Genomic DNA, 20101 nt, shown 5'->3' on the forward strand with positions numbered 1-20101 from the left:
ATTTATCTCCAAAAGTACAAAACAACAAGCAGTATGCAGTAAAACATGATACAATATGATATAATACAAAAATAATGTTTTCAACATTTTAAACTAAAAATCAATATACTTCGGAAACAATATAGTACCCGCAAAGAAAAAACTGAGCGCGGATACGAGTTGCTTTTTTATCGTACAGCAGTGTGATTTTAGACGTATGATTTTGGATGTGGAGATGAAACTGCAGAAAAAACAGATGAAAGTCAAGTGAAACAAAACAAGAAAAAAAGACTAACGGAGATTTCAAAAACTCTATACACGCGATTTGACAATAGACAAACACACACAAGTGGGCTCACCAAGTGGGCTCATAAGCCTTTATCCAGTCGTGAAATTCACCAGCCTTATGTTTATCACAGCTAATTTTAATAATATTATCAGGAACTGTTTGTAAGATTTTATTTACTCTAAAATTTAATTGACGCCTACAAATTTCCAGGTCAATTCTGTCCTGTTCAACTGTCTGATTTCTGAGATTATATGGAGTTTCACGAATAGTAATTTCAATATTTTTCCTTTTTACATGTTGAATTAAACTCTTAATGTATAATTTTTTTAATTGCAAAACATCAAATGTTATGAACAATTCAGCACTCGGGAAACGTCTTTGTTTTCCAAGAGCCGCTCTTATTATATACTTCTGCACAAAAAATAACCCATTTATGTAACAGTTTGCCGCACCACCCCAAGCCAGTAATCCATACTGCAAGATGGACTGAACATATGCAGTATATAGCAATTTTGCAATACTCTTATTGTTTATTAAACTGATTCTATGGAATCTGTAAATCAAGTATTTCAACTTCTTACATTTATCATCAATGTGATAGTTCCATCTTAGATGTGCATCAATTATAACTCCAAGGTATTTAGCATGGTCAGTTTCTCCCAGTAATGGACACCGGCACGGGGTAGATGTGGACGAAACACAGGATGAGGCATGTATTTGTAGGTTTATATTTGTGGGTTGAGTACTGATGTTTGGTGAGAAGGTTATGAAATTACTTTTTTTATAGTTAAGTGTCAAGGTGTTATTATGTAACCAGGATTTGATAACCTTCAGTCCCTCCACTGCTAGGTCATTCACCTCCTTCCATGACCCACCCGTAAAAGTTACTGTGGTATCATCTGCAAATGAAATTAGAGTTCTCTCTTCATTGCTGAACCTGAGTAGATCATTGACATAGATGAGAAATAATATTGGGGAAAGTACAGTTTCCTGTGGTACTCCATAATCTGTTAAGCTAATTTGATGAGATTTATTTCCAACAGTAATGACCTGTGATCTGTTTTTTAGATAATTTTCAAATAATTGCAATTGTTTGTCTCGAATTCCTATATTTTCTAGCTTTTTCAACAATTTTCTATGTGGTATTGTGTCGAATGCTTTGGACAAGTCTAGGAATACAGTGAGTGTTTTCTTTCTATTAACAAAATTATCCGTTACTATTGATATTAAATGTGATATGGCGTCCTGAGTGTTTTTACCAGCCTGAAAGCCATATTGATTTTTATGGAGTATTTTAAATTTTTCCAAATAGCTTATTATTCTTTTTTTTATTATCTTCTCCATAATCTTTGATAAATTGGAAAGCAGGCTTATGGGTCGATAGTTTGAAGGGTCATTCATATTGCCAGCCTTATGAAGTGGAACAACTCTTGCAATCTTGAACTCTTTTGGAAAGTGCCCATGCTCGAAACATTCATTAATAATGAAAGCCAGAGGTTTTGCTATGTATTCGGATATCTTTTTCAAACATACACTACTAATTCCATCAATGCCAGGTGAGGAGTTACTTTTCAACGAGTTTATAGTGTTTATTATTTCCTGTTCATTTGTGGGGAACCAGAACAAACAATTTGGAAGACTGGGAACACGACGATCAGTTGTATTATCTATAATTATATTTTCTTGTAATCTTTCAGCATATGTTTTGCCGACTTCAGAAAAATATTTATTCAATGTTATAGGCTCAATTCCAATATCAGAATTTTTTTTCTTTGTATCCAGTAATTCATTTATACAATTCCAGAGTTTTCTACTGTTGGATTTATTTTCTGTTATCTTATTTTTAAAGTAATTTTGTTTTGCTTCTTTTATTAGATTTCTTAAAACATTCCTATACCTATTGTATTCCATTTTCAGTTCAAGATTGAAAGGCTGTCTTGCCACGTTTTTAGACATTTTATCTCTTTTCCTTATACAGTTAACCAAACCAATGCTAATCCAGTTTTTTAGTGGTTTCAGTTTATGCTTTAGATTGACTTTAGTTTTTGAATTTGTTATATGGTTATTAAGTTTGTCAATAAATTTACCAGTCAAACTCTCTATGTCTGTGTAGTTTACTATATCATTCCATGTTTCGGTTTTTAAATCATCATTAAGTTTTCTATAATTTATTTTTTCAAAAACATTATTCTCATTTGGTTCACAAATGCGGCCCCTGAATCCCAAACAGAGGGATGTTCCAAAATGATCAGTGATACTTTTACTCCATATAGATATATAAAGATATACTTTTATTCCATGCACGAAAAATGTACCATTTCCAAACAGTATTTCGGAAATCTCTCATTATTTCACCCTTTTAATAATTTATTACAGTACCCTTGAATATCTCAGAACAAACCCAAAACTAATGTATTCTGTGATACTGAAATTGGCAATGAAAACACTAACTTCTATGGATCAATTATTCTATTTTTCCACAAGTACGTAGAAAATCTTCAATTCAGAAACTAAGAAACGAGAAATTTTTAATATGCTTATTGATAATTATAATTTATGGATGTTTGAATCAGATTATACAGAGTGAGTCATATGTATGGGAACCCTTCAATAAGTTGGAGACTGTTGAAGTTATGATATTGTAACTTCCAGGATAATTTATTGGTCAAATACTCTACCTTTTGACGTACAACTGAGTTTCAACCCCTCATAAGGGGGTGATTTAGGGGTTGTAACTTGAATATTTTGAATGTAAACATCCCTTGTGTGGTACATCATTTTAAAGGCTTTTTTTCAACAAGAAAGATGGCATCGACAAAAATTTTCTATGATACTTGTATCCAAAATGACGGCTGATTGAAGTTTTAGTTTTCAAAGAACTGAAGGGTTGTAACTCAAATATCTTGAACATAAACACCCATTGTGTGATACATCATTTTGAAGGCCTTCTCAAAAGTAGAAATATGACATCAATAAAAATGTTCTATCGTCGCTGTAAGTGCAAAAGGTCGTATGTCAAAATGGTGTACTTTACAGGAGAGCAAAAAAACTTCATATTTTTCTCAAATTTTGAAATTTAATAATGTACCAAAACTATTCCTACTCAATTTACAGTAATAATGTCATTTGTTAGGAGATTTTAAAGAATAACTCATTATTTAGATATTTTTCATATACATAAGATATATTACAACTAAATCTACAGACACTTTTCAACATACGATATTTTACATTAAGACATAGGATGTTTTGCTTTGAATAGTGAAAGAGCTAACAACACATAAGACTATTTATGAGATATTTTCAATAGATAAATTACTTACTGTGAGGTCTCTTCCTGACCAAAGCAGGAAGTAGAGGTGAGATTTTTAGTATTTGTACTATATCTATATAGATAGATCACATGAGCACGATATTCAATATAGATAATAGTAAACATACTAAAAAAGTTACACCTCCTTCCCGCTTTGGTCAGGAAGAGGCCTAACAGTGTTACAAATCACAAATTTGGTATAGGTTGTTCACTTCAAGTTCTATTTGAAATTTGTGGAATAAAACATATATTATTTTCAATTAACAATTCACTCAAAATACTCACTAGGCCTATAACAGTTACAAAGCACAAAATTGACAGTTCACTTCAAGGTTCTCTTTAAAAATTTCGAAATAAAGAAATTGAAGTAGGTATACTACTTGTGAAAAAGATACTTGATACCGGTACCTACTTGAATTGAATTTATTGTCATTTAAGGAAGGAGTAGCCTACTTTTGATGGACAGTAACTTTTTTCTCAATTGCGAAGTACATTAGAAAAAACTAATTTTTTCAACTGTGATATAAATTGTCATAGAATGAGTGGTAGTCTTCTTCAAGACAGGTCTTCAATTCTTGAAGGTCTTTAAACTTCCTCTCTTGAATTGCTAGAGGTTGAGTATAGAGGGGTATAATTTTCTTGAAAACATCAGAAATTGGTTTTGGTCTTCTTGGCAGCTCAGAATACTCGTCTTGTAAATCTACTTTGTAATAAATGTGGCCATCTGTAGCATACTTGAGACATCTCAAGTCTGTGACGTAAGGATCTCCTTTCTTTGTCCCAGGGCGGATGCTTTTATAGTATCCATTACTGTAGCTGAAAAATTCTTTGTAATTCAAGCTTTCTACAATGTAAGGAAATGGATTGATTCTTGCAGTTCTAATATCTCTAACAAAGTCTGCAGGAACATAATGTTCTTGCTTCGCAAGCTTTTTTTCAATGACACTGTGCATTGAGTCAACTTCCATCTGCGTATGTCCAACCTCCAAGTACTTTTGATGGACAGTAACATTTTTCTTGATTGCGAAGTAAAGAAGTGCATCAGCAACTGTTTCACACCTATTTTGATATGTACATCCATCACTCCAGATTATTATTTCATTAACGTGTGGCTTCTTTTCAAACTCTTTAGTCAAGAACCGTACCAGAATTGAAGCAAACACATCACTATCCACGCTACCATTTCCTTCATGCCAAATATAACAAGTTCCTTCATTTGTGCCCAAGTTATAAGCACTCCAGTTGTGTACCTTCAATTTGGTTTTATAGTATGCTGTGGATGCTTTTATATCAGGACAGGTAAGAACTTTCTGAACATCAACCACATAAACCAAAACATCATTTGAATTTTCAGCTCTAGTCTTGTCATTATTTTTCTCATTTCTTGCTTCCTTTTTTCTTCTTTGATGTTCCATATAATTCTCCTCAGAAACTTTCCCTAAACGGTACTTCAAACAAGTTTCACATTGATCTTTTTTTGGTAAAAAAAATCCAATGTTCATGGATTGGAATACAATATGAAAAAGAGCTCTAGATCCTGGCTGGACATTTCTTTCATGGCAGTTTCGTTCATATTCTCTGTACAGTTGAGATTTGCTTTCCCACATTGGCTCCAAGTATTTTTTAGTTGTGTTGGTGCGGCAGTAGTGAGATTCCATTTTAGGTAATGCATCTAGAAACTGCTTCATTTCATTTATTTTTTCTGTGTCTTTGCTAATAGTCTTTCTGTCAATAATGAAATCTGTTACAGGTTGATGGTCATTAATATTATTTTCATTTTTATGGGGCAAGAGTATGTCATGGGATGCTTTCATAACCCAAGCTCTTACAGATTTTTCTCCCAAACAAAGTGTGTTCAAAAACATTCTCTTGTACACCCTTATTCTTCTGTCTCCCATTTTCAGATGGTATTTGAAAGAAATATTTTTACGAGCGTTGTCTATATCAGTACTCCCACGTCGGAAATCTGGCATGGATTTGTCTACCAAAACAACAACTGTAGCCTTCTTTGCTTCCCAACTTTCAATTCCCTTCCAGAAGTTGTTGAAAATCTTTCCTCTTTCTGTTTCCATCACTTCTACACATTCAAATGACTTATGTTTTTTACAAGTACAGCGTTCTTTCAACTTCCTCTCTTCTTTTTCAAGTGCAAGTTCATATTTACCATTATCATGTTTTTTTAGTCCTAAATATTTTTCTCCTTTTCTTCTTTTGGCTGAATTTGAATTCCTTGCCCATTGATTTGGATCAATATCTTCACCTCTATTACGTTTTTTTCGTGCTGGTACTGTGGCTTCTATTACATTAGAATTGTTCTCAGCCACTTCTGTTAAATGTTCTCTAGTGTCAGGTATCTCTTCTTCCAATGGCTGGTTACTATCCTCAGCAACTGTCTCTCTTTCTTGGAATGGTCTTTGAAATGTATCAATATTGTTGACTTGCTCCAAAATCTTTGAACTCTCTGTTTCTTTTGTTGAAATCGTTTTTTTCTTCCTATTGCAAGCAGTTATATCATCTTCATCGCAAGAGCTTGAATCTGGTAAATATTCTTCTGAGTCTGATAAGGAAAGATGTTCGTAGATAGCACCTACCTGAAGTTTCAAAAATCTTTTGAATGTTTTCTCTCCCTCTTTCCTTTTTGACTCGTCTTGGTCTACTGTAGCTATTCCCACAATTCAAGTTGGATTTGTCAAATGACAGGTTATCTTGAGTATCAGGTGTGCTTTCATCTTCCTAAATTACAGGAACAGTCATGTTTAAATCTTGAGTATATCTTCAAAAGAAGTCAAATTATCAACAGTTGGTAGGTTATTATCTTGAACATGAAGAAAAATTCCATCTTCTATAACGGGAGTGGAGTTCACATCTACATGACTATCAACAACAAATGACAAGTTGTGAGCAGCAGTAATTATGATATCTTCAACTGTAGCAGTAGAAATGTTGTGATCTTGAGTATTAGCATGAAATTCAATATTGTTAGCAGCAGTAATTATGACATCTTGAGCAACTATAGGACTTCTATCTTCTATGAAAACTGTAGCTGTAGGAATTTTGTGTTCTTGAGTATTAGCATCAAATTCAACATTGTTAGCAGCAGTAGCAGCAGCAGTAATTATGACATCTTGATCAACTACAGGACTCCTATCTTCTATGACAACTGTAGCTGTAGGAATGTTGTGCTCTTAAGTATTAGCATCAAATTCAACATTGTTAGCAGCAGTAGCAGCAGCAGTAATTATGACATCTTGATCAACTATAGGACTCCTATCTTCTATGACAACTGTAGCTGTAGGAATGTTGTGTTCTTGAGTATTAGCATCAAATTCAACATTGTTAGCAGCAGTAGCAGCAGCAGTGAATATTATGACATCTTGAGCAACTATAGGACTTCTATCCTCTATGACATCTGTAGCACTAGAAATGTTGTGTTTTTGAGTATCAGCTAGAACTGGAATTCTGTTAGGAGCTGTTGGTTTAGCAGCAGTAGAAGTAGTAGATTTTCCATCTTCTAGCTTTTTGAGTTTTTGGTTTTCTTTGGCCAGCTTCACCAGATACTCTCCTCTTGGTAACACTCTTCTGGAACAGAATGAAACAGAAATTCCTTTTTACAAAAGAGCACCTCAAACCATGCTCATTGAGAATAAAAATAGCCAATCACTTGAATGGAGACAGATTTTGTAATGTTTGGAAAACATAGGCTACCTACCTAACCTATTGATGAGTGAAACTGAATTAATTAGTAGGGTAGTTTGAGAAAAACGCTATAAAAAGTTACATTATAGACTAAGGTATCGGTATGGAGGCTCGTTGGTACTTAAATTTGTATTTATTACTGAACTAAATTACAAAAAAATTGTTTGAGTTGCAAAAAGAATTATGTTTGATCTTCAGTTATGATTTGTCTGTTGAATAACATAAGACCTTTTGCAAGTCAAAGAAAAGGTTTTAAAGTAATGATTAAAAATATTATTCTCAATGCCTGTTTGAATGCATCAAAAATGACTGTCAACTTTTTTTTTACTTTCTTGAACAGTTTATACGTTTTAAAATTCATTTTCCATGCATTGAATAAGCAAACTGAACATAACCTAAAAAAACTCACCTGCAATTGTCTGCAATTTTTTTTCTTCTTGGCATGGAAATATATTTAAATATATATAAATCAGTTGAAGAATCCAGAAAACCAATTCGAGGTGATATTTTTAGAATATAATAGAACTTTAGTCTTCTTTTAAAAAACTGAAATCACTGGAAAAGTTAATAAAAGGGGAATGAACAACAAAGCACCTTCGAATCTTTAATAACATAAGACTTTTTGCAATAACAGAAATCAGCTGCGAAAACATACATCCTTTTGTAATTTTATTATAGCTCAAAAATGATCAGCTGATGACATGAGACGTTTTAACAGCAGATGTAGATTATAGTTTGCCACATATAGCAACAATAAAAAAAATTATGAATTTTTGACATACGACCTTTTGCACTTACAGCGACGCTATGATACTTTTATCCAAAATGGCGGCTGATTAAAATGTATCTATTATTTCTTCAAAAACGTAAACTTCAATCAGCCGCCATTTTGGATACAAGTATCATAGAGCATTTTTGTTGATGCCTTTTACATTTAAAATTATCGAGATACAACCCCTAAGCCACCCTCTTATGAGGGGTTGAAATTCAGTTGTACGTCAAAAGGTAGAGTATTTAACCAATAAATTATCCTGGAAGTTACAGTACTATAACTACAACAGTCTCCAATTTATTGAAGGGTTCCCATATATATGACTCACTATGTATGATGAAATATGACTTTTTCATACGTTGTAAATTTATTTTCGATATTAGAAGAAAATCTTCAATTATTCATTCTTAGAATATGGGAATCTTCATATATGTGTCCAATAATATAATAATTATTCATATTTGAATCTGATTAAATGATGAAATATGACTTACTGAGATGACTCATATGTGGTTGATTATTTTGCCAATGATAAGGAAGCCAGCTTAATTATTGGAACGTTGAAATCTTCGGTAATAATTATGTGAATAATATACATGTTTGAGTCGAATCAAGTATTGAAATATGAGTTATTAAGATGACTCAGATGTTGTAAATTATCCAGTTGGAGATTGTGAGCCTTCTTCAATCATAAATTGAAAACAGCCAGTTTTATCACACAGCCACCCTTGACCGGAACGCTATAAGTATGGATAAAACAGACCGTATATCCGAATTAAGCCCCTGCAAGCTTAAGTCCTGCCTCTGTAAGTCCTTTGCTCTCGGTAGTCCTGATATCAGGACGATTGTTAATTTCCTTAATGAGAGTGGCCGGCCTATGCTTACATCCGGTCAGCAGTCCACTTCCGGTCCTGATAACGTCGACCGATTGGTGATTATTTATTGAGATGGCCTTGGTTGGTTAGGTGGGGTGTGATGGAGGGGGTCTGGGATTGGATTATAATGGTTGAAGGCGATAAGAGAAATTCAATCAATGTTGAAAGAAACGGTGAACGTATGTTTTGAAGTTTGGAAGGGTTGAAGTGATTCGAGTTAGGGTGATGGAGAAGATATCAAAATAATGTTGATATAGATTGAGGATTGAGGAATATCTACAAATGGACTAGAAACAAGATGCATTGATTTTAACGCACCACAAATATGGGAGAAGCCGTTCGAATTGTTGAAAAGTACCCTATGATCTTCGAAAAAATGTAAAATCAATAATCAATTACTCACTAAGGAAATTGCAACTTCCAATTGAAAGATCACTTGAATATACAAACATGATTGATTGCAAATATAATTCAAAATCAATCCAGACCAACTATTCAGGTTCTTGAAAAAATTTTATAATCATCAAACCGAATTTCTGAACCAATTTCTATCTGAATCTACTTTCCTTGTCATTTCTCACGACAAATCTGTAGGCATTTCGAATCCAGAAAAGTTCCTGATAAAACCACATCTCATCAAACATTTACTGTCAGGAAGGTGTCTAATTAGTGAATGCAACTTGTATCTCTATGCTCATGCGTGAAAAGTTGATGCACTTAGTCACGTACTGCGCACTTTTCCACACACTTATCAGTCACTTCAAGTCCACCCTCCAGCTTCAAAACATCACGGACTATGTGAGTGTTGCCCAGAAAATGTTCATAATATTGTATGTGTATGGTCAAAATGTTGCTCGGGGAGAAAGTCATATTATTATAACACTTTCGAATGAAGAAATCTACAAAAATGAAATTGTAAATGTGCTCATTGAACATTGAAAATGAGTGTTCATAAACTTATTCAATGACAATACTCATATTTATTAAATCAGAATAATTTAGTAAATAGTTCATTTAATAAGAGTAAGGTGGGATGCACACCGGAGAAACGCGTTTCGTGAAAAAAGTTTCAGGAAACGTGAAACGAAAGTTGCTCGCAATCGACTGATAAGATTAAGCAGGGAACGTTTCTTTTGTATGCATGCGCGAGTGTAACGGATTGCATGAAACAAGTTTCATGAAAGAGGACTTCACGAAATGCGTTTCTCCGGTGTGCATCCCGCCTAATAATTTACTCTTCTATAGTTTCATCTTCTATATAGTTCAATCTTCTATAATTCACTTTTCTAGATTAATAATTCACCTGATAATCCATATCATATAACTGGATGACAACGTTAGTAGACAAACGTCTACTAAATTTTACTGGATGATTCATTACCTGTTATTATGCATGTACCAGTACATGATAAGGTGCGTACAGACTTTTGCGCCACGAACAAGCGCATTTCATTTTTAATCAGCATTTCATAATACCTGTATTTTTACACAAATAGTAAGATATTATAATTAGCAAAGCATCATGTGATAAGAGGTGAAATGCGTGTGTTCGTGACGCATTATTCTGTACGGACCTATAGATTGATAATAGCGTACTTCAGCAATAATTGTTTCATTTGAAAGATAAAAAACATCTGTGACCAAACTCAATCAGTTCAATCTTGTAGTTTTGAAATCATTTTCAATCACATCATAAATAGAAATTCTTGTAAGATTGATTGCCATTTTAATGTAATAAGAATTATTTCATTTTAAAAACGCAATACTCTATAGATAAAAGAAGACTGTATGATCATCCATTTCAATGGATGAATAATAGCTTTATTATAAATGTGATATTATAGATAACATCAGTCTGTTACTATGAGCGTTTATCAAAAATCATTACAGAAATATCTATTACCCTTCATTAAAAGTCGTTACATAAGTATTTATCACACTTTTATTGAAGTTGACCATTACAGTACAGTGGTAAGAGTATCATAGAGCAGAAGATAGCATGGAGTGGTAGGGGTGAGAGGGTGTGAATGGTCAGTCCAATAACTATTAAACGCATCTGTGAAAAGAGTCAGCTTTTAAATGTGGCTCTTATATGCTGGAAGGGGTGTCTGAAATTATTTCTAATGTGTCTGGCCAGTGGTCATTGTCAACCCTCCTCCCCAAATTATTGCTGAACAACTGGAGCTGATCACTGTCACACATTTAGTCAATGACAATGAGAAGTAATCTCAAAAATCATATATATTACAGTAGCCTACAACGTCAGAGACAATGGGCCATATGAATAAAGTTGATCATTTGCTTATACTTCTAAAATATGTAGCATTTGATTCATTTTCTATGAATAAACGTGAGCAAAACCTTTTGCTCATGCTCATCAAAAAAAAAAAAAAAAATAGTCTAAGCATTTGCTCAAAAGTAAAAGCTTTTGCTCAAAATTGTATGAATAAACTAGAGCATTTGCTCAGCTTTTGAAGTAAATGCTTCAAAAAAGGTGAGTCTACTCTGGAGCAGCTTTTCACCTTTTGCTCATAGTAAAATGGCTTAACTAATTCGTGTGAGTAAGAGGAAACTATACCAGATACGATCACAACCAATAGAGAACTATAAAACTCTTTTTAGATTCAACCATTATTCCTACGAAAGGATAAATACAAAAGATACCTATCCGATATAAAGATAACCATCACAGAATAGGAAATAGGCATTATGTAGACAATTGTAAGAAGGCTATTGATATTATAAGATATGCTTAAGATTATTTAAATTCTAAACTCAACTAACCTAGAACTCCATTCATAAATAGAAAACAGAGCAGACGACACAAACACAAGCGGTGTCTCCCAATGTACCTAGAATACATTCTATTCCAGGTACCTTGTACCTAGATACGAAAGATACCTATCCGATATAAAGATAACCATCACAGAATAGGAAATAGAATACATTCTATTCTAGGTACCTTGGTGTCTCCTAACTTGCATATTTAGCGCTTACGTGAGCTATAAAAACAAAGTAAGGCTACAATTAATGCGAATCAGCTGATGAAAAATCTTTAAAATACGTGAGCATTTGCTCCAGAGTTCAGGAGCATAAGCTTAGAGTATAAGGTGAAACTTATTCATATAGAAATGAGCAAATGCTTATGCTTCTACCTAATGCTCATGAGCAAAACCTTATGCTCCATGCTCTTGCTTATGAGCATTTGATCTGGTTTTATTGATTTTGGCGATTGTGTAACTATAGTGAGGTTCGCTTCGAACTGTCAGAGCTGATTCAATGGGACGCTTTGATGTTATCCTTGAGGAATGCTGACAGTTTGAACAAGGACAGACGATGATACAATGGACAAATGATACAAGCTCAAATTCAAATTTAAATTCAAATTCTTTATTCTACCTGACATTTTTTACAATGTATAAGCTCGTCAAAAAAAAACAGTGTACATAATAAGATACATAACACAATATCAAGAATAACAATAGCTCAGAGTATGTATATACAAGTAGGCTAACAGGGAGATTGACAAGAATAGTAATAGCTACATATTACCAAAGAGAAAAGATAGCATAAGAAGATATCCATCCCATGGCACATAACATTTATGTTTTTCAAATTTCAACATTATTGAATTCGATTTATTGAAGTCGATTATTGTCTACTACTGTATATTATTACTGTTTTGTTGGGGTGAGAATGTAAGAACGGCACAATATGAGAGACTACCAGCTACCAGCGTCACATAACTTCACGATTAAGAACTACTAGGATTATCGACTTGAGTTAACATTGAAAATTGAAACATAAACACCCTACACCATGTAATATCTTCTTATGCTATCTTTTCTTTATGGTAATTATTACCTGATTCTTTACTGCTGTTCAAAATCCTGAAAACTAGGATACTATAGTGAGGTCCACATTATCATGGCAGTGTACAATTACTGTTGCTGTCCTTTTCTATCATAGAACAAAACAGATAGCACTATCTCTCTCGCGCTTTGCAATGTTGTCTATTTGCCAGAATATTTTATATTTACTTTTGACAGTGACTGTACAAAACTGAACAAACCATATTCTCAGCCGCCATTTTCTTTCTTCATTCTATCAAAATACTGAGTACACAAGTCGTATTATTGATTTAAAATGTATTTTGAAACAATGAAATAATTTTTAAACATTACCGAACGAGAAACACAAATTAAAATACCTGAAATTACATTTTAAAAGTTGATAACTAACCATCCTAGGCTTCATCCATGCTTCAGTTAGCCTACCCGTATAGGTTAGACCTACTCGTACCGGTATAAATAATATTGAAAAGTTATTTCAGAATTAATCCATTGAAATTACTTATTTTTAAATAGTATTTCTATTTTTCTATCATTTTTAAAGGAAATTAGAATAGAATACCTACCAAATAACTCAATTTCTGTTGTTTTGAAATTCAGATTGTTGTACCACAGATTTTTAAATTAGCCGCCATTTCAGGTTTGTATAAAAATATAAATCTGATCTCAGTCATGAAAGCAAATTTTTTAATCAAATTATGAAAAATATATTTTCGTGATCAATTTGACATTAAATTGATTATTTTATTAAGGAAATGATAATTATTATTAGATTAAATTTAATGGGATGAATTGAGTAACAGCTGTGTACAATCAGTGGCAAAATGGAGAGACTTGCCAACATTTTTTTCCTATCTTTCTTCAATGCCATTATAACGTGGACCTCACTATAGTACTGGTACACTCTATATATGGTTACTAATATCATAGAGGACCTATCTAAGTTCATTCCATACTATAATTTACTATGGAATAGTCATTATAGAAACAATTTTTCTATGCTAATATTAATTATAAGACAATAAGTAATATTTGCCATGAATAGGAAGGGAAAATATAGGCAATTTAAAGAAAACAATCATACAGTATAAGCCGTATTTCTTGTTATCAAAGGAAAAGTTGGGTCCAATTTATTTAGATCAAGAGTTTCGTCTAATGTTAACTTATCAATTACCGTAAATCTACCTACATAGATGGAGAATTAGCCTGAGAACGAAAATAGGTACATAGAATGCATACTGAGATACCGTTTGAAAATCAATAATAGATCAGTTATATTTCTTGTTCTCAATGAAAAGGTCAATTCAAGTCTATTAATATCAAAAGTTTATCATTATGTTAACTTATCAATTACAGTACAATCAATTCACATAGTTGTGAAATTAGCCTGAGCATGACAGTAGGTACATCAAATGCATACTGAGACACCGCTTAGAAATTTGTGCTGTGATTATGGCATAGTCCACAACAGAACCGGGATAGCAAGGTAAGGTGGGAAACGGCAAGAAACCGCCAGCACTGATAAGAAGAGGAAGGGTCGCACAAAAACAGTGTTGCAGTTCTGCGAATGTCATGAGCTATAGATAATACGCTGGGTAGAAATGGAAGGAGAGGTTGTAAAGGGGTACAGTTAATATCATGAAGGGATGAAGGGAGATTTTTCCCACTTTTTACCTCCTCTGTTATCTGTACTATCTGTACTATAATCACAGTGCAGTCACGAACCTTTAGCCGCAATATTGTTTCAGTTTCAAAATTGTCTCGAAGGTCAAGTGTGAGTCAATTTCGTTGGTCAACGAACTTGATTTGTATGATGGTCGAAGAATATGTATTCAAATTTCAAGTTGATTCAAAATCAAAAGTAATCGTCAAACCAGCAAAGAATGAGTCGAGAATCTAGTCATTAGTGAGAACTCGCTGCGCTCCTTTCACAAACAAAACGACTTTCACAATTTTCTAAAGAAATAAGTTTTGAACATTCAAGGAATAATCCACCCCCACATAACGGTAAAACCTAGAAAGATTTACAAGTGGATGATTTTGATTGGTTTATTAACCATGTGAATCTGAATTCTCTGTTCATTTACTATGCTGGGTTGAAAAATGAAACTGAGGATTAGAACCAAAGTCATTCAAGTAGAAACGAAACACTATATACGGAAATGTATAATAATTTCATTTTTTCTTCGCTGAGGGTAATGCTAACATGAGCTCTAGGATTGTGTGTGGGTATAGAGGTGGATGATAATGAGAGATAAACAATTTCAGAAAATATTTGAAAGAGAAACATTTTAGGCTGAGCATTCTGTTCTCTCCTGATAATTCTGTAAATTTGGAAGCGATTGCTTCCGTGGTCGCGCTAATAAGCTGAGATCCACGCACCCACTTCTCCCATTTTTGAAAGGGTGACCACTTGAAGAGCCGACTTTTCTAAATATCATTTATAAGTTTACGAATCGCTTCCCGGTGGTTCGGAGCCCACCTAAAGATTCAGATCCACTCATCCCTCATCATCAACTGTCTTATAACTCATGCCCAAGCCTAGAGCTCATGTGGGCATCACCCAAGAAGATGTCTCTATCCAGTAGCTTTGGGACCTTCCTGGTACACAAAAATGTGGCCGTGTCAATGAATGAAAAATATCACCTTTACGACAGCAAATGAAAGGAACAATACTATGTCGGACTGACAGTTGAGATCAATGTATTGATTGATTGATTCTTCATCACAAATGCCAGGTCTTGTACCTGGAATACATGGTTGACTTTGAATACATGGTGGCAGTTTAGACAGATGTACCTATAACACATATTACAGGTACCTTGGTTTAGGTTTTGAATGCTATGTTCCAGTATTATGTTTTTAGGAAATGTTTTAGAAGGAAATGAATAAGACAGAGACAGATGAGAGTGAACACGATGGCGGGAGAAACCGCACAGACGACCAGTTAGGACATCTCAATTACGATGATTTGTTTGAAGACGTTTGTATGACACGTTGCGGTTAGAAGAGGGGCAAAACACTGCGCTTGTTTGTAGAGAACAAGAGTGTGAGCGAGAAGGGATGAGCGGTAAAGGTGTGGTGAAAGAAGGAGGGCAGATTATGAATTCATAGCGTCATTTCTCAGAGGCAGTCTTGTGAGGCGCCATCTTCAGGTTGGTTTTGTCATCTCAAACGATCCGAAGAGTCGGAAATGTCTCTTTCTCCTTCATTCTCTTCTTACCTATTCTCTCTTTTTCTTGATCTGATTCTTGATTTTGTTCCCTCCAATGTTTACTTCTTCTTAATTGGACATTTCTCTTTCGTTTTCTAATTATTTCTAATTTCAAATCTCAATCTTTTCAATGTCATAATTTTGTAGCCTTTACTAACAATAATTATTTTGGTAGTTGAAATACGAAATGAGGATGCTAAGATACAATATCAAAAATAATTAAATATTGGAAAATATATGAATGAAGTATAAATAAAAATAAAAATCCAAGTACCCTAATAAAAATTGTTTACCCTCATAAAATGATTATAAAAAATGTTATTTGTTTTTCAATCACAGCCGAAACAAGTTGTGAGTGAACAATTTTAATAAGGGTACTCGAATTTCTAATTTTATTCATATTCAAGAGTAGCCCTAACGAAAAAAAAAACAATAAAATGAAGGATATACATAATATTTTTATCATCAGATGATAGAAATCGTACGGCTTGTGTTTGTGGCTCACTGAGATCTGCACACAGCTATAAATCAAACACTAACATATACTAATAATAAAGCAAGTTTCAGTCAAGTTTGGCATACTAATTAATGAAATATTACTGGAGTGGTTGTTAGTTCAATGGAACTTGAAAAACGAGAAACTAAAATTCATCTCCAACTTCATGATGATAGAAAAAAAAAACGTGAGACGAGAATTCATCTTCAATAACAATAGAAGCGAATACTACTTGGAAGAGTATTTCAATGTGGCAATACTTCAACAACTTGGCCCAATAATTGAATGCTACTTCAACATATTCCCCTCCGCTGGACCCTTACATCCCTCAAAATCATCCCCCAAATCCATCCTGACTTTTGTATTATTGGTGGTGGCAGCATGCGAGCTAAAAAGTGGTCTCAAATATCACGTGTAGAGCAGCAACACATCATACATGTGCATGTACGGTACATGATAAGTTATTAACGTGTGAGGGTCATGTGTGTAATGACGATTAATGGACTCGGACAGTGGTAGCGCTGCTAAAGTAGGATTCACTTGAATCTGTCAGCATTGGCTGAATGGGAAACATTTATGTTACTTATAGGAAATGGTGAATGTTTCAAGTGATGCCCACTATATCGACTGTCAACGTAAATAATGATGGCACATGTGAGTGCCCCCCCCCCCACCAACCACCAACAGAAGAACTTAACATGTGTAGGGGATACATGTGTGGGCTGGTACTGTGTGTTACTATTATAACTTGAAGATATATCTCTATACAAATTGATAAAAACAATATGGAAACCTTGTAGTACTAATTTGAATTTGGATTTGTAGTACCCTTTATTTTTAAAAACTTTAAAATAGTTCAACAACTCCAAAGTTTTTAAAAAATAAAGGGTACTACAAGATATTGTTTTTATTAATTTTTTTAGAAGTAGCCCATGTGAGTGAAGTGTTTCTATCTCTATACAGTATATTATAGAACAGAGTAAAATCACAGAATTACAATTATAGGAGTTTTCTCTGGTAAAATATATTGATTATTATCTTTGTCTCCGATTGTAGTAACTGTAATACTGTTTATGTGTATTACGGGTTGCGTTAGCAGCTGGAAGGCGCACAAAAGTTTGCAACATTCTGACGAATCATCCGTCATTCTAGGAGCGTATTGAACTGTCAAATATTCTACAAAGTTCTTTCGAGAATGATATTTGAGAATAGCCATTTTCTCTATTGAATATGATAGCCTATTTATTTTCATTTATATTATTTATTCATTCATTCAATGGTAAAGATTGAAGCTTTTGAACTCTGGCTGTACAGAAGAATGCATGAAATATCCTGGAAGCAGTTACTAATCAAGAGGTTCTCAGGAGAATGAATAAAGAACCGGAGCTTCTGAATACCATTGAAAGTAGGAAACTCCAATACCTCGGCCACATTATTTATTTATTTATTTATTAGAACAGTCACAAACACGATATTTGGAAAGAGAAACAGGCAGATGCCCAAAACTTCTTCAATTCCTTGATTTTGGAATATAAATAGTCCAAAGTGAGGTTAAGTTTAAAATTTCTGTTTTCACCAAAGATTAACACTCAGAGAATATGTATTCGAGGTATGACTGATGAATTTTGAATTTCGAAGGGTTGATGAAAGCCGGAAATAACACTAAACAATCCGAAAGTTTCAATAATATGAGGAATAGCTTAAGATACAGACTTCTGCAAGAGATCCTTCAAGGAAAAATCAACGGAAAAAGGGGACCTGGCAGAAAGAGAATTTTATGGCTGGCAAAACTGAGGCTATGGTTTCACCAGTCATCTGCAGAGCTGTTCCGTAGCGCCGTCGACAAAATCAGGATAGCCATTATGATCGCCAACATCCGAAACGGAGCAGGCCCGTGAAAAAGAAGAAGATTCATCCATTGTACAATGTACACTTAACTATAATCATAATATAAACTAGGCTGAGCCTGTATTATTTGTCTCCAAAAATTTTGATGGAATGTTTATGTTATCCAAAGGTTGAGTCCATGGAATCACACACTGCTTCGTCTCTTGATTTTCGGTCCAGGAGTAATGATTTGAAAATTTTGATGGATGTAATGGAAATCAAATATTTTGTTGGCCTGAAAAAAATATTTTGTCAGATTTTATTTTGAAAGTGTAATGAGTGAGCCTTTCATACAGGAATAATCTTCAGTATTTTTTCGATTTTGTAACGCCTATATTGATTGAAGGATTGTTACGTCTTTAAGATTGAAGTGGTTACATGAAAGATTTATCAAAATCATTGTTGCCTAGAAAATTTGTACGTACGTTCGTGCGTGTCATGTAATTCTATACACCAATATTTGAATATAATTTCACCGTGTAAAAAGCTTTGTCATTGAAAATGAGTAGGTAATTTACTTTGCATGCTGAAACAACACAGTATTTTAAGAGGTGGTCATCTGTTTGTATGTTATCACAGACATAGAAAATCTGTAGATTCCTAATTATTTACTTTTATTGGATTCACAGTTTTGGAAGTGTTACTTGAACTTATGAGCCTTCTGTATTATAACAGAATAATAAACTCCACCTTGTTTCGCTTCTCTTATAGATACGTTTTATTGAATGTGATACAATCGAATGTCTTAAGGATTATACTCATCTCATGATCTGTTCTTAAAACGTATGAATTCAGGGCTACTTCTTGTATTTATAAAATAGGTACTATAATTCTATTTTATAAACTTGTGATGTGTATTCATGGAATCCATCACAAAACTTTCAGCTGGAACATGACATGAAGTTTACTGATTTGAGGAGATAATTGTATTCGAATACACCTCTCCCTGCTTGTAATACAAATTAATGAGGTTGAGAAAATTATTGTTGAATTTTGTTAGGCAACGAATTTTTTCCAGTTTGAATCAATTGAGGTAACTTGAACTGCTTCAATAACTTGAAATTTCTTGTCCCAATAATGATTCGAACGGCTTTATTCCTAGCTTGACAAATTCATACAAAACCTATTGCAATAATGTCTACGATAACTGTCACTACCCTTGTGTAATGTGGGACTAGATCACTTTAAAAGATAATTTTGGCTCGAAATATGTGTCTCCATTGCAGGGAATGATATGAATCAGAATTTCCGAGACTAGTGGGATACTTAACTTTCGAGGGTGCTACCACTTGCCACTTGAGGAGGACTTGGCTCTTCCTCCTCCTCCTTCTCCTCCTCTTTCTCACCCTACTTCTCCTCCTCTTCCCATTCTTCTTGATTCTCTCTCATTCTCACTCACTCAACAAGAAGTTATTGCTTTTTCTGAGCGTGTTATAAGCGCACAAAAACGCTTCAACTACAACATCACAATAAAAGCAGCTTGCCAACAATAGATGTGTCTCTACTTCATAAATTTTTCTTGTCTCATTCTTCGTCTTCTCATTCTCCTTCCTCACTACCCTCATCTCTCACTCTCTCTCTCCCATTTTTCTTCTTCTCCTTTTTCTTCTTCTTATCTCTTCCTATCCTTCTTCTTGCAGTGTGCCATCATTCCCTCTCATAAGGATCAACACAGGATTTTGTCTGGGAATATGGCTTTATTACGTAGCTAAGCTATAGTCAAGTGTCA

The sequence above is a fragment of the Nilaparvata lugens genome, chromosome 10, assembly GCF_014356525.2.
Source record: "Nilaparvata lugens isolate BPH chromosome 10, ASM1435652v1, whole genome shotgun sequence".
In the NCBI taxonomy this organism is placed as follows: Eukaryota; Metazoa; Arthropoda; class Insecta; order Hemiptera; family Delphacidae; genus Nilaparvata; species Nilaparvata lugens.